Here is a 13154-nt window from a genome sequence, read left to right as displayed (position 1 = left end):
AGACCAAATACGACACGAGGGGATGGTATTGCATCTCGCGCTCGCTGCAATAGGAAAAACAAATCTTCCTATTGCGGCGAGCGCGGGGCATACCAGGCCCTTAGGTCTGGTATGGATTATAAAGGGGAACCCCGCTACGCCGAAAAAACGGCGTGGGGTCCCCCTAAAATCCATACCAGACCCCGATCCGAGCACGCAGCCTGGCCGGTCAGGAAAGGGGGTGGGGACGAGCGAGCGCCCCCCCCCCTCCTGAACCGTACCAGGCCGCATGCCCTCAACATGGGGGGTGGGTGCTTTGGGGGAGGGGGGCGCCCTGCGCCCCCCCCCCCCAAAGCACCTTGTCCCCATGTTGATGAGGACAAGGGCCTCTTCCCGACAACCCTGGCCGTTGGTTGTCGGGGTCTGCGGGCGGGGGCTTATCGGAATCTGGGAGCCCCCTTTAATAAGGGGGCCCCCAGATCCCGGCCCCCCACCCTATGTAAATGAGTATGGGGTACATGGTACCCCTACCCATTTACCTAGGAAAAAAGTGTAAGTAATAAAACACACTACACAGGTTTTTAAAATATTTTATTAAACAGCTCCGGGGGGGGGATCTTCCTCCGGCTTCGGGGGTCTTCTTCCGGCTTCGGGGGTCCCTCCGCTTCATCTTCTCCCGGCGTCCGGTTGGTTCTTCTCCGCTCTCCGGCCTCTTCTCCCGGTGTCGCAGGTCTTCGGCCGGCCCCTCCGCTCTCTTCATGTAGCTCTATTGCGAGCGGAGGTCCGGACTTCTGGGCTTCTGGGCTTCTTGGCTTCTCTTCTCTTCCCCCAGATGTTGACACGACGCTCTCTTCCGGCTGGACTGGTCTCTGAGGGCTGCGTTGTGACTTATATAGGCGGAGACCCCGCCCCCATATGATGTCACAGTCCCTGGGCATGCTGGGACTGTGACGTTTTAGGGGGCGTGGTCGACCACGCCCCCTAAAACGTCACAGTCCCAGCATGCCCAGGGACTGTGACATCATATGGGGGCGGGGTCTCCGCCTATATAAGTCACAACGCAGCCCTCAGAGACCAGTCCAGCCGGAGAGAGCGTCGTGTCAACATCTGGGGGAAGAGAAGAGAAGCCAAGAAGCCCAGAAGCCCAGAAGTCCGGACCTCCGCTCGCAATAGAGCTACATGAAGAGAGCGGAGGGGCCGGCCGAAGACCTGCGACACCGGGAGAAGAGGCCGGAGAGCGGAGAAGAACCAACCGGACGCCGGGAGAAGATGAAGCGGAGGGACCCCCGAAGCCGGAAGAAGACCCCCGAAGCCGGAGGAAGATCCCCCCCCCGGAGCTGTTTAATAAAATATTTTAAAAACCTGTGTAGTGTGTTTTATTACTTACACTTTTTTCCTAAGTAAATGGGTAGGGGTACCATGTACCCCATACTCATTTACATAGGGTGGGGGGCCGGGATCTGGGGGCCCCCTTATTAAAGGGGGCTCCCAGATTCCGATAAGCCCCCGCCCGCAGACCCCGACAACCAACGGCCAGGGTTGTCGGGAAGAGGCCCTTGTCCTCATCAACATGGGGACAAGGTGCTTTGGGGGGGGGGGGCGCAGGGCGCCCCCCTCCCCCAAAGCACCCACCCCCCATGTTGAGGGCATGCGGCCTGGTACGGTTCAGGAGGGGGGGGGGGCGCTCGCTCGTCCCCACCCCCTTTCCTGACCGGCCAGGCTGCATGCTCGGATCGGGGTCTGGTATGGATTTTAGGGGGACCCCACGCCGTTTTTTCGGCGTAGCGGGGTTCCCCTTTATAATCCATACCAGACCTAAGGGCTTGGTATGCCCCGCGACGGGGCTCGCAAGGTGTCAATCTAGCCGATAAAAGCGGCAAGATTGACATCCTTTTCTAGTCCCGTCGCACCTGAGTCACGTTCAAAATGAACGGACTTGTCCGTGTGTGGGCAAGTCCGTTCATTCTGAAAGTCCGCCGGAACTCCGGCGAAAGTCCGTCGGAAAGACGGGCGGACTTAGCCCGCCGGAAAATCCCGGCGTGTGTGGGCAAGTCCGTTCGTTTTAAAGTCCGGCGCACCTGGCGGACAAAGTCCGTCGGAAAGTGTGCCGGACCAAGTAGGATAGAAAGTCCGCTCGTGTGTACGCGGCATTAGAAGAAAACCTGTTAGAGTCTGCAAAAGACTTGAGACTGGGGCAGAGGTTCACCTTCCAGCAGGACAAGGACCCTAAACATACAGCCAGAGCTACAATGGAATGGTTTAGATCAAAGCATATTCATGTGTTAAAATGGCCCAAAGTCCAGACTAGGGATGGGCCCGATGTTCGAGTCGAAAATCGGGTGTTCGGCCGTTCGCCGAATACCGAACTTTATGTGGCATTCGCGGCAAATTGGAACGCCCCATAATGCACTGCATGATCGCAGTGCATTGATGTCTGATGATTGGCCAAAGCATGCACCTGACCCAAAAAACAACGTGGGGTCCCCCCAAAATCCATACCAGGTCCTTTGGGTCTGGTATGGATTTTAAGGGGAACTCCATGCCCAAATAACAAAAAAATTGGCGTGGGGCCCCCCAAATTGCATACCAGACCCTTATCCAAGCAAGCAGCCTGGAGGACAGGATGGGGGGGACGAGCGAGCGCCCCCCCCCACCTGAACCATACCAGGCCGCTTGCCCTCAACATGGGGAGGGTGCTTTGGGGCCCCCCAAAGCACCTTGTCCCTATGTCGATGGGGACAAGGGCCTCGTTCCCACAACCCTGGCCATTGGTTGTGGGGGTTTGTGGGTGGGGGGCTTCTTGGAATCTAGAAGCCCCCCTTTAAAAATGGATGTACATCGCGGGACACTTTTTTTTGTAATAAAGGAATTGTTAAAAAACGTCTTTTGTGGTTTTTTATTTTTGACACTTTTTTGGTGAATGGGTACAATGTACCTGATACCCATTCACATGGGGGGGGCGGGATCTGGGGGCCCCCTTGTTAAAGGGGGCTTTCAGATTTCGATAAGCCCCCCGCCTGCAGACCCCCACAACCAATGGCCAGAGTTGTGGGAACAAGGCCCTTGTCCCCATCGACATAGGGACAAGGTGCTTTGGGGGGGACCCCAAAGCACCCTCCCCATGTTGAGGGCAAGTGGCCTGGTATGGTTCAGGATGGGGGGGCGGTCGCTCGTTCCCCCCTATCCTGTCCTCCAGGCTGCTTGCTCAGATAAGGGTCTGGTATGCAATTTGGGGGGGTCCCACGACAATTTTTTTTTATTTTGGCGTGGAGTTCCCCTTAAAATCCATACCAGACCCGAAGGGCCTGGTATGGATTTTGGGGGGGACCCCACACTGTAAATTTTGGCGTGGAGTTCCCTTTAAAATCCATACCAGACCTGAAGGGCCTGGTATGGACTGGAGGGAAAAACCCACGTTTTTTCCTTGATTTTTTATCTAGATTGTCGGGAGCCGGCAATACATTACAGCCGCAAGCAATTTTAAGTGAAATTTTTTCTTTTTAGAAATGTCATTTTGCTGCGGCACTGTAAAACACATCAGACACGCCACTTTACAGGCAGATTAAGGGGACCCCCCAGGTACGATATTTAAAGGAATATTTCTATTTTTTTTTTATTGTTTCACTTTAAGCATTATTAACCCTTTCATGACTAAGCCTATTTTTGAAATTTGGTGTTTACAAGTTAAAATCCGTATTTTTTGCTAGAAAATTACTTAGAACCCCCAAACATTATATATATTTTTTTAGCAGAGAATCTAGAGGATAAAATGGCGATTGTTGCAATATTTTTTATCACATGGTATTTGTGCAGCGGTGTTTTAAACGCAAATTTTTGGAAAAGTGACACTTTCATGAATTTTAAAAAATCCAAACAGTAAAGTTACGCCAATTTTTTTGTATAATGTGAAAGATGATGTTACGCCGAGTAAATAGATACCAAACATGTCACCCTTTATAATTGCACGCACTCGTGGAATGGCGACTACGGTACCTTTGAATTTCCATAGGCGACGCTTTAAAAATTTTTTACGGTTACCAGGTTTGAGCTACAGAGGAGGTCTAGGGATAGAATTATTGCTCTCGCTCTGACGATCGCGGTGATACCTCACATGTGTGGTTTGAACACCGTTTACATATGCGGGGCGCGACTTCCGTATGCGTTTTCTTCGCTGCGCGAGCTCGCGGGGACAGGGGCACTTTAAAAATTTTTTTTTTTTTTAATTTAATTTATTTATTTTTGTACTTTATAAATTGTGTTTAAAATTTTTTTTTTTTTTTTTTACTTTTATTGCTGTCACAAGCAATGTAAACATCCCTTGTGACAGTAATAGGTGGTTACAGGTACTCTTTATGGAGGGATGGGGGGTCTAAAAGACCCCCCATCCCTCCTTTACACTTCAAAGTATTCAGATCGCCGAAAACGGCGATTCTGAATACTGTGTACTTTTTTTAATTCGGCGTCATTGGCAGCCGAGTAAACGGGAAGTGACGTCATGACGTCGCTTCCGCGTTTACAACAAGAAGGCTGGAACGAAGCCGCTCGCAGCTTCGTTCCAGCCCGCCCCCAGCCGCCAAAGGCAGCCGAGCGGACACCGGGCCTCCTGATCGCACGGGAGGCCCGGTAACAGCAGCGGGAGGCGGCGGGAGGGGGGGGATGTCCCCTCCCGCTCCTCCGGTATAACAGCCGAGCGGCTTTTAGCCGCATCGGTTGTTATACACGGGTAGCCGATCGCCCGCTGTAAACAACGGTACCGGGATGATGCCTGCAGCTGCGGGCATCATCCCAGTATAACCCCAGAAAGCCGAGTACGCATATCTGCGTACGGTCGGCGGGAAGGGGTTAAAATCACTGCTCCTGAAAAAACGGTCATTTTAAAAACTTTTTTTTGCATGGATACATGTCCCCTGGGCAGTACCCGGGTCCCCATATACTTTTTATGGCGATAACTTGCATATAAGCCTTTAAAATTAGCACTTTTGATTTCTCATGTTCGTGTCCCATAGACTTTAATAGAGTTTCATGTTCGCACAATTTTTTGCCTGTTTGCATGTTCTGGTGCGAACCGAACCAGGGGGTGTATAGCCTATCCATAGTCCAGACCTACATTCAATTGAGAATCTGTGGCAAGATTTGAAAATTGCTGTTCACAGACGCTCTCCATCTAATCTGACAGAGCTTGAGCTATTTTGCAAAGAAGAATGGGCAAAAATATCACTCTCTAGATGTGCAAAGCTGGTAGAGACATCCCCAAAAAGACTTGCAGCTGTTATTGCTGAATACAAGTGTACGCCGCACTTTTCACATATTTGTAAAAAAATGTAAAAACTATTTATAATTTTCCTTCTACTTCACAATTATGTGCCACTTTGTGTTGGTCTATCACATACAATCCCAATAAAATACTTTTATGTTTTTGGTTGTAACTTGGCAAAATGTAGAAAATTTCAAGGGGTATGAATACTTTTTCAAGGCACTCTATGTTAAGGTGGGTTTTATGGTGTAATAGACTTTAAAAGAGTTCTGATGGTTGGCAAAGCTTCTTTCAAATGTCTAGTACCAAAAAAAAAAAAAAAAAAAAGCCCTTCATTAGCCTCATTATGATACTTTTTACAAAAAGAATAAAACAGACAGCACAAACAACAAATGCACAAACACAAAAAAAAGAAAAAAAAACACTAATATAAAGAGCACTAAATATATTAAAATGAATTTCGCTAACCGCTTGCTGACCAGCTGCCGTCATTATACAGTGGCAGGTCGGCACGAGCCATCGTAACTATACATCGGCTCCTTTAAGCGGGATAGCAGGCGCGTGTAGGCGCCCGCTGCACTGCGGGGGTGCCGAGAGATAGTTTGTGAGTTCCTAATAGCTAGGAACCACAATCTGTCATCCCCTCTAGTCAGTCCCCTCCCCCTACAGTTGGAACACACAGTCAGGGAACACAGTTAACCCCCTTGATCGCCCCCCTAGTCTTAACCCCTTCCCTGCCAGTGACATTTATACAGTAATCAGTGCATTTTTATAGCACTGATCGCTGTATAATTGTCAATCGTCCCAAAAATGTGTCAAAAGTGTCCGATGTGTCCACCATAATGTCGCAGTCACGATAAAAATTGCAGATCGCCACCATTACTAGTAAAAAAAAAAAAAATAATAATAATAAATAAATAATGCCATAAATCTATCCCCTATTTGTAGACACTATAACTTTTGCGCAAACCAATCAATATACGCTTATTGCGATTTTTTTTTACCAAAAATATGTAGAAGAACACATATAGACCTAAACTGAGAAAAAAATTCGCTTTTTTTAAAAAAAAAATTGGGGATATTTATTATAGCAATCAGTACAAAATATTGTTTTTTTTTTCAAAATTGACGCTCTTTTTTTGTTTATAGAGCAAAAAATAAAAACCGCAGAGATGATCAAATACCAGCAAAAGAAAGCTCTATTTGTGTGAAAAAAAGGACGTTAATTTTGTTTGGGTACAGCTTCGCACGAACGCGCAATTGTCAGTTAAAGTGACGCAGTGCCGTGTCGCAAAAAATGCTCTGGTCATTGAGCAGCCAAATCTTCCGGGGCTAAAGTGGTTACATACTCTAAACCAGTGTTTCTAAACCTTTTTTCAAGACACCCTTTAAAATGATGTACAATCTTGAGGCACCCCAATCTAAAATGTAAAAAATTAAAGTAATCGTAAACACAGCAACATCCAAAGACGTAGGACACCCAACATTAGAGGTGATTTATTCTTCCAAAGCAAATACACCTTTGTACACTGGTACTGACTAGTATTCCCGTGTTTCTCTTCTCCCGCAGTTTCTTTCCCTCATTTAGCTAATATGGCCCCAGTGCTGATGGAGAGGGGCAGGGGAGGGCCAAACAAAGATGCTGTGCAGGTGTCCAGTGTCTTTCTTATCAACTAATGACATCATTGGTTGTTAGGATGCCGGTAGCTAGAAGGTTATAATAATCCCCAATGAAAACCCGTGGTTTCATTGGGCAGGCTTGATTCACTCGCTGGCTTGCACATAATTTTTGGGCAATTACTAGGTATTTTGCCAAGGCACCCCTGAAGAAACCCGAAGGCACCCCAAGGTTCTCAGATGTTTTGTCTCTATCATGTATATCTGTCACTAGATTATTGACTTCATGTTGTCACGGGATCAGTAAAGAACTGCCTCTGTCTTCTATATCTGCCATCAAGCTGGGTGTATCATGTTTGTGGGTGGGGTACTCAGTGTACTTTTTTCGTGTACTAGCTCAATAATGCCTGGGACCAGAAGGGGCTGCGGTTATGTGAATTCAACATTGAGGCAGAACCTCGGATTAGAAGTGAGACTTACGCTTTGTGTAGCTTTGAAGTAACATACAGATTCCTTCTATAACATACTCTGCCCCCTAACTCTGCACACCTGAGTGTTGCATTTAGAGGGGGCCACCGCAGAGCCCTTGTCCACCAGTACAGCTTTCCTCTGCCACCTCACTCCCAATGACAGAATGGGGTCCCGCCATGCACTAATCACGGACCTTATGCGTACACCTAATTACCTCTTTCAGCTCTCCTGTACCATGCAGCTAGGTTCATAGGGTCTCCATACTGTGGGTTCAGTCCCATTTACTTGGGGACCGACCATGAAGGGAGGGAGCCAGAGCAGCCACCCCCCAACTACCAGAGGATCCGTCACCCATGTCTGGTACAACTCCTCACTCTCTGGCTGCTATTACATTCCCACCAGTTCATGGTTACCCGTAGTGAATGTATTCCTCCCGCCAACTCCTTCACTGAGTTAACCCTTTGTGGTGACCTTTTGTTCCTTCCTCTTTCCCCCATACGTGCTTTACAGGCCCTGTTCTACTAGATACACCATGTACCTCCATGCACCCCTTTGAATTACTTCAAACCAGGCATGAAACAGTTGAAGAGGCTTAACTGGACACCTCATAAAATACAGTCCAACAATGCAATGCAGTTCAATCCTGTCTAACTAAACCCAGACTATCCAGTGAGTACCTTTCCAGGCGTAAGAGCCCATAAAAGACAAAGTCCTTGTTCAGTAAGGTTTCTTTCTTTATCGTACATCATGGGGCACAGAACCATAGTAATTACTGTATGGGTTATATATTCACCTTTAGGTGATGGATCTCCCTATATAATCCCTCCCCTTACTGGGAGTACCTCAGTTTTTTCGCCAGTGTCTTAGGTGTTGGTCAAGAGTAAAGATGTGATTAGCTTAGCTCCACTGGAATATTCCTTTGCTGGGGCAAGCTATGCAACTGGATCCGTTCAAAGTGTCTTTTTAGGCCGAATTGAATGGTACCCGGGCCTTGTTTAGAAAGAAACGAAGTTTTGCCTGTAACGCTTCTCTTTTTAGAGAGCTAGACCCCGGGATCCAGTGCTTGGTTTTTTCAGTCATATTTCCTAGCGGGGTGCTTTACGGGTCCAGGGGTGTGGAACCCCCGATAAAAAGGGGCCCCGGTCCTTGAAGGTTTTTTAAACGGAGCCCACCATGAGTGGTGAAGATTGGGTCTGTCTGGTTTACCACAGAACCCTGCTTCTGGATAAGGTAAGTGGAGATTCCTAAGGAATTTTCTAATTCTTATGGGTTTTCTCCTTTAAGTAAAATGTTGTCATGCCTAAAGTCGCCACTGGGGGCTGGTAAGAGCACGTACCTGTTCCATGCTTGTCAGTCTCGCTCTGTGTCATTACAAGCTGCACGCTTCCTCCAGCCCCAAGCCTCAGGTAAGATGTTGGAAGGGGGGCTTTTCTTTTAGACATCCCCCACCTGGACTGTAGTTTTTCTTTCACTCCAGGAGGCCAGGGAGCGCAGACCAGTCGGCGTTATGCCACGCCGCTCCCACCGCCATAGTACGGTGGTTTTCTTCCAGCAGCTCTCCTCCACCCCAGCCCCCCCTACATGCCAAACGCGGGAAGGCAGTCTTTTTTGAAAAAAGTGAGGGGGGTGCGGTGGCAAGTCGGAGGGAGGGGGGCAGGGCTTAGCGCAGCGTTGACGTGCTTCAACGTTCACAACGCAGGGGCTGTGTAGGCATAAGTACACCTTTTGGAGGTGCATTCAACTGACGGAGGGACACAGAGCAGATGGGGGCATGTGAGTGTTGGTGACACAGGTATTCCCAGGGCACGTTTACTTAAGCATCAGGTGAGCCTTGATAGCAGCGGCAGTTGCTAGACTATTTGCTCAGCAGTGGGTGCATTTTCTGGTAGTACCTCTGCATTTGTGCTTAGCACTATGGGCAGAAGGGGAGGTACAAATACCCCAAAAAACAGGGGCTCAAAGGGATCTCCCTCAGGCTATGAGGACCCTCCCTCTGCAACGCCACCCCCCCGAAAGGCCTAGGGAGGCTGGTCAGAGCGAGCCATCGGGGTTGTCAGGGGTTGCAACTGCTTCTGCATTTCAGCATTTCAGCCCCTGTATATATTACTGAGGAGGTTTTCTCCTCAGCCATGACTGGATTGGAGGAAATATTAGCGGCTTTAATCACATCTTCACAGAATGGAAGAAAACGCATTAGGTCCCCTTCTACCACCCAGGACCCTCAAACAGAGGAACAGTGGGAGAGGGAAGATGATTCCCCCTCAGGGGACCGTGAAGAGACTGATGATTCCTCTTCCGAGGGATCAAGTGGGGAAGGACCTTCTTCAGCTTTACAGGCTGAGAAATTGCTTGTGCAATCTCTTACTGAAATGGTCCACTCTACATTTAAGCTGCCCTTAACCACTTAAGCCCCGGACCATTTTGCTGGCCAAAGACCAGAGCACTTTTTGCGATTCGGCACTGCGTCGCTTTAACTGACAATTGCACGGTCATGTGACGTTGCGTTGCTCCCAAACAAAATTGACGTCTTTTTTTTCCTACAAATAGAACTTTCTTTTGGTGGTATTTGATCACCTCTGCGTTTTTTATTTTTTGCGCTATAAACAAAAATAGAGCGACAATTTTGAAATAAGACGCATTATTTTTTACTTTTTGCTATAATAAATATCCCCAAAAAATATATAGAAAAACATTTTTTTTCCTCAGTTTAGGCCGATACGTATTCTTCTACATATTTTTGGTAAAAAAAATCACAATAAGCGTTTATTGATTTGTTTGCGCAAAAGTTATAGCGTCTACAAAATAGGGGATAGTTTTATGGCATTTTTATTAATTTTTTTTTTTTTTTACTAGTAATGGCGGCGATCTGCGATTTTTATCATGACTGCGACATTATGGCGGACACATCGGACAATTTTGACACATTTTTGGGACCATTGTCATTTTTACAGCAATCAGTGCTATAAAATTGCACTGATTACTGTAAAAATGACACTGGCAGTGAAGGGGTTAACCACTAGAGGGCTAGGGAGGGGTTAAGTGTGTCCTAGGGATGTGTTCTAATTGTGGGGGAGGGGCTGTGTGTGACACATCACAGATTATAGCTCCCGATCACAGGGAGCTATGATCAGTGACAGTGTCACTAGGCAGAACGGGGAGATGCTTGTTTACTTTAGCATCTCCCCATTCTTCCTCTCCGTGAGACGATCGTGGGTATCCCCGCGGACATCGAGTATGCGGGACCCGAGGTCAGACTCACAGAGCTTGCAACGGGCGTGGCACAGCAGCAAATTCAAAGGAACGTACAGGTACGCCCATTTGCCTGTCCGTGCCATTCTGCCGACGTACTTCGGCGTGCGCCGGTCGTTATGTAGTTAACTGAGTTAACTGAGTCGGTTGAAAAGCCCACTTCTTGTTTGTGTTCACTGAAGCCTCCTCAAGCTTTGCGTGCCTATCCTGTCCAATCATTGCTGGAAAAGCTTATGTATTCTGAGTGGGATCACCCAGATAAGCATTTTTTCCCTCCTAAAAAGTTTTCAGCACTTTATCCTATGGAGGAAAAATTTACAACGATGTGGGGTATACCAGCAATTGACGCTGCTATATCCTCTGTAAATAAAAGTTTAACTTGTCCCGTTGACAATGCTCAAATGCTTAGGGATCCAACCGATAGAAAATTGGAATTTCTGTTAAAAAACATTTTTTCTTTGGCACGTTTATTAGCTCAACCTGCAGTGGTGGCAACTGGGGTATGTCAATCCTTGAGAGACCACTTGAAACAGGTGCTCAAGGTTTTCCCTGAACAGCAGGCCCAGGATTTAGCCGAGCTGCCAGGGGCTTTGTGTTTTGCAATTGACGCAGAGATTCTATTCTTCAGACCTCTCGCCTTACTCTTGGGTTGGTGCATATGCTTAGAATCTTCTGATTGAAAAATTGGCCAGCCGAAGTGCCATGCAAAAAGCTCCTGGCTGGGTCTCCTTTCCACGGTGAAAGGCTGTTTGGGGATGATTTGGACAAATATATCCAAAAAATATCAAGTGGGAAAAGTACCCTTTTGCCAGTTAAGAAAAGGTGTAAACATCCCTCATTTAAATGGGCTCTTTCTCCAGTGCCGGGGACATCAGCCTCAAGGCAGTCGCGACGGCCTCCACCGTCAGGTTCAAGAGGTAAACCTCAGGGTCAACCTCAGGGACAAAAGAAGTCCTGGGGGAGAAAACCTACAAGACAGAACGCTAAAGCCTCTTTATGAAGGGGCGCCCACGCTCGCTCGAGTGGGGGGAAGACTGCTACAGTTCTCAAAGGTTCTACGGAAGAAAAGTCACTATATTCTCTGGCTGTAGTGAGAGCAGTCAAAATCTATTTGGAGGCGACTGCTCAGATTCGGAAAACGGATGCTTTGTTTGTGTTGCCTGAAGGTCCTAGAAAAGGACAGACAGCATCGAAATCTACGATTGCTTAGTGGATTTGCCCACGCTCGCTCGAGTGGGGGGAAGACTGCTACAGTTCTCAAAGGTCTGGCAGGAGGATTTTCAAGACAGATGGGTCTCCACAATATCTCTAGGTTACAAACTAGAGTTCCGTGAATTCCCGTCTCCTCGTTTCCTCAGGTCAAATGTTCCCAAAAATCCATAGAAAAAGAAGTCTCTCCTTAAAGCGTTAGACCGACTTTTGTCGCAAAAAGTGATCATGGTGGTCCCCATGGAAGAGCAGGGGTTGGGGTTTTATTCAAAACTTTTCATGGTGCCAAAACCAAATGGAGATGTCAGACCCATTCTAGATCTCAAAGATCTAAACCGGTTCCTGAAAATTCACACTTTTCACATGAAATCAATCCAATCAGTAGTCTCCATCCTACAAGGAGGAGAACGTCTGGCATCAATCGACATCAAGGATGCATACCTTCATGTACCTATTTTCTCCGCTCATCAGAAATATCTGAGTTTCGAAGTGGAAAAACTTCATTTTCAGTTTGTAGCTCTGCCTTTCGGTCTAGCTACTGCACCTCGGGTGTTTACAAACTTCTGGCCCTTCCTCTGGCCAGATTAAGGACTCAAGGTATAACAATTATAGCATACCTAGACGACCTGCTCTTGATGGACCAGTCAGTAGCCCGCTTAGACCAAAGCATGGTCACCACAGTCAACTACCTGGAATACCTAGGTTGGGTCCTCAACCTAGAGAAATCTTATTTAAAGCCAGTAAGAAGCCTAGAGTACTTGGATCTGGTTATAGATACAGCCCAGAAGGGGGTGTTTTTACCCCAGGCAAAGATCAGTGCCATAAAGGAGCTGGTTCAGGTGGTCAGGGCGAAGATGGTGGTTCTTCTATTCGCCTTTGCTTGAGGTTGTTGGGAAAGATGGCTTCATTCGAAGCGGTTCCCTATGCTCAGTTTCATTCGAGACTGCTGCAAAACAGTATCCTGTCTGCCTGGAACAAGAAGGTCCAGGCACTAGAAATCCTTCTTACCAGTTACCTGGAAGGTGGTAACAACAGATGCCAGCCTTTTGGGTTGGGGAGCAGTTCTGGAAGAGGCGACTGTCCAAGGGAAATGGTCCAGAATCGAAAGGACCTTGCCCATCAACATTCTAGAGATTCGGGCAGTGTACCTAGCCCCAAAAGGCCTGGACATCCAGGTTGCGGAATTGTCCTGTCAGGATTCAATCCGACAATGCCACAGCAGTGGCTTATATCAATCACCAAGGGGCACCAGAAGTCATGCAGCCCAGGGAGAGGAAAACCATATCCTAACCTGGGCAGAAAACATGTGCCGTGCATATCGGCAATCTTCATTCCAGGGGTAGAGGATGACAGGCGGACTACTTAAGCCGCCAGC

Source organism: Aquarana catesbeiana, linkage group LG05, assembly GCF_042186555.1.
Source record: "Aquarana catesbeiana isolate 2022-GZ linkage group LG05, ASM4218655v1, whole genome shotgun sequence".
NCBI classification, from domain to species: Eukaryota; Metazoa; Chordata; class Amphibia; order Anura; family Ranidae; genus Aquarana; species Aquarana catesbeiana.
Note: the sequence above shows the minus strand (reverse complement) of the source record.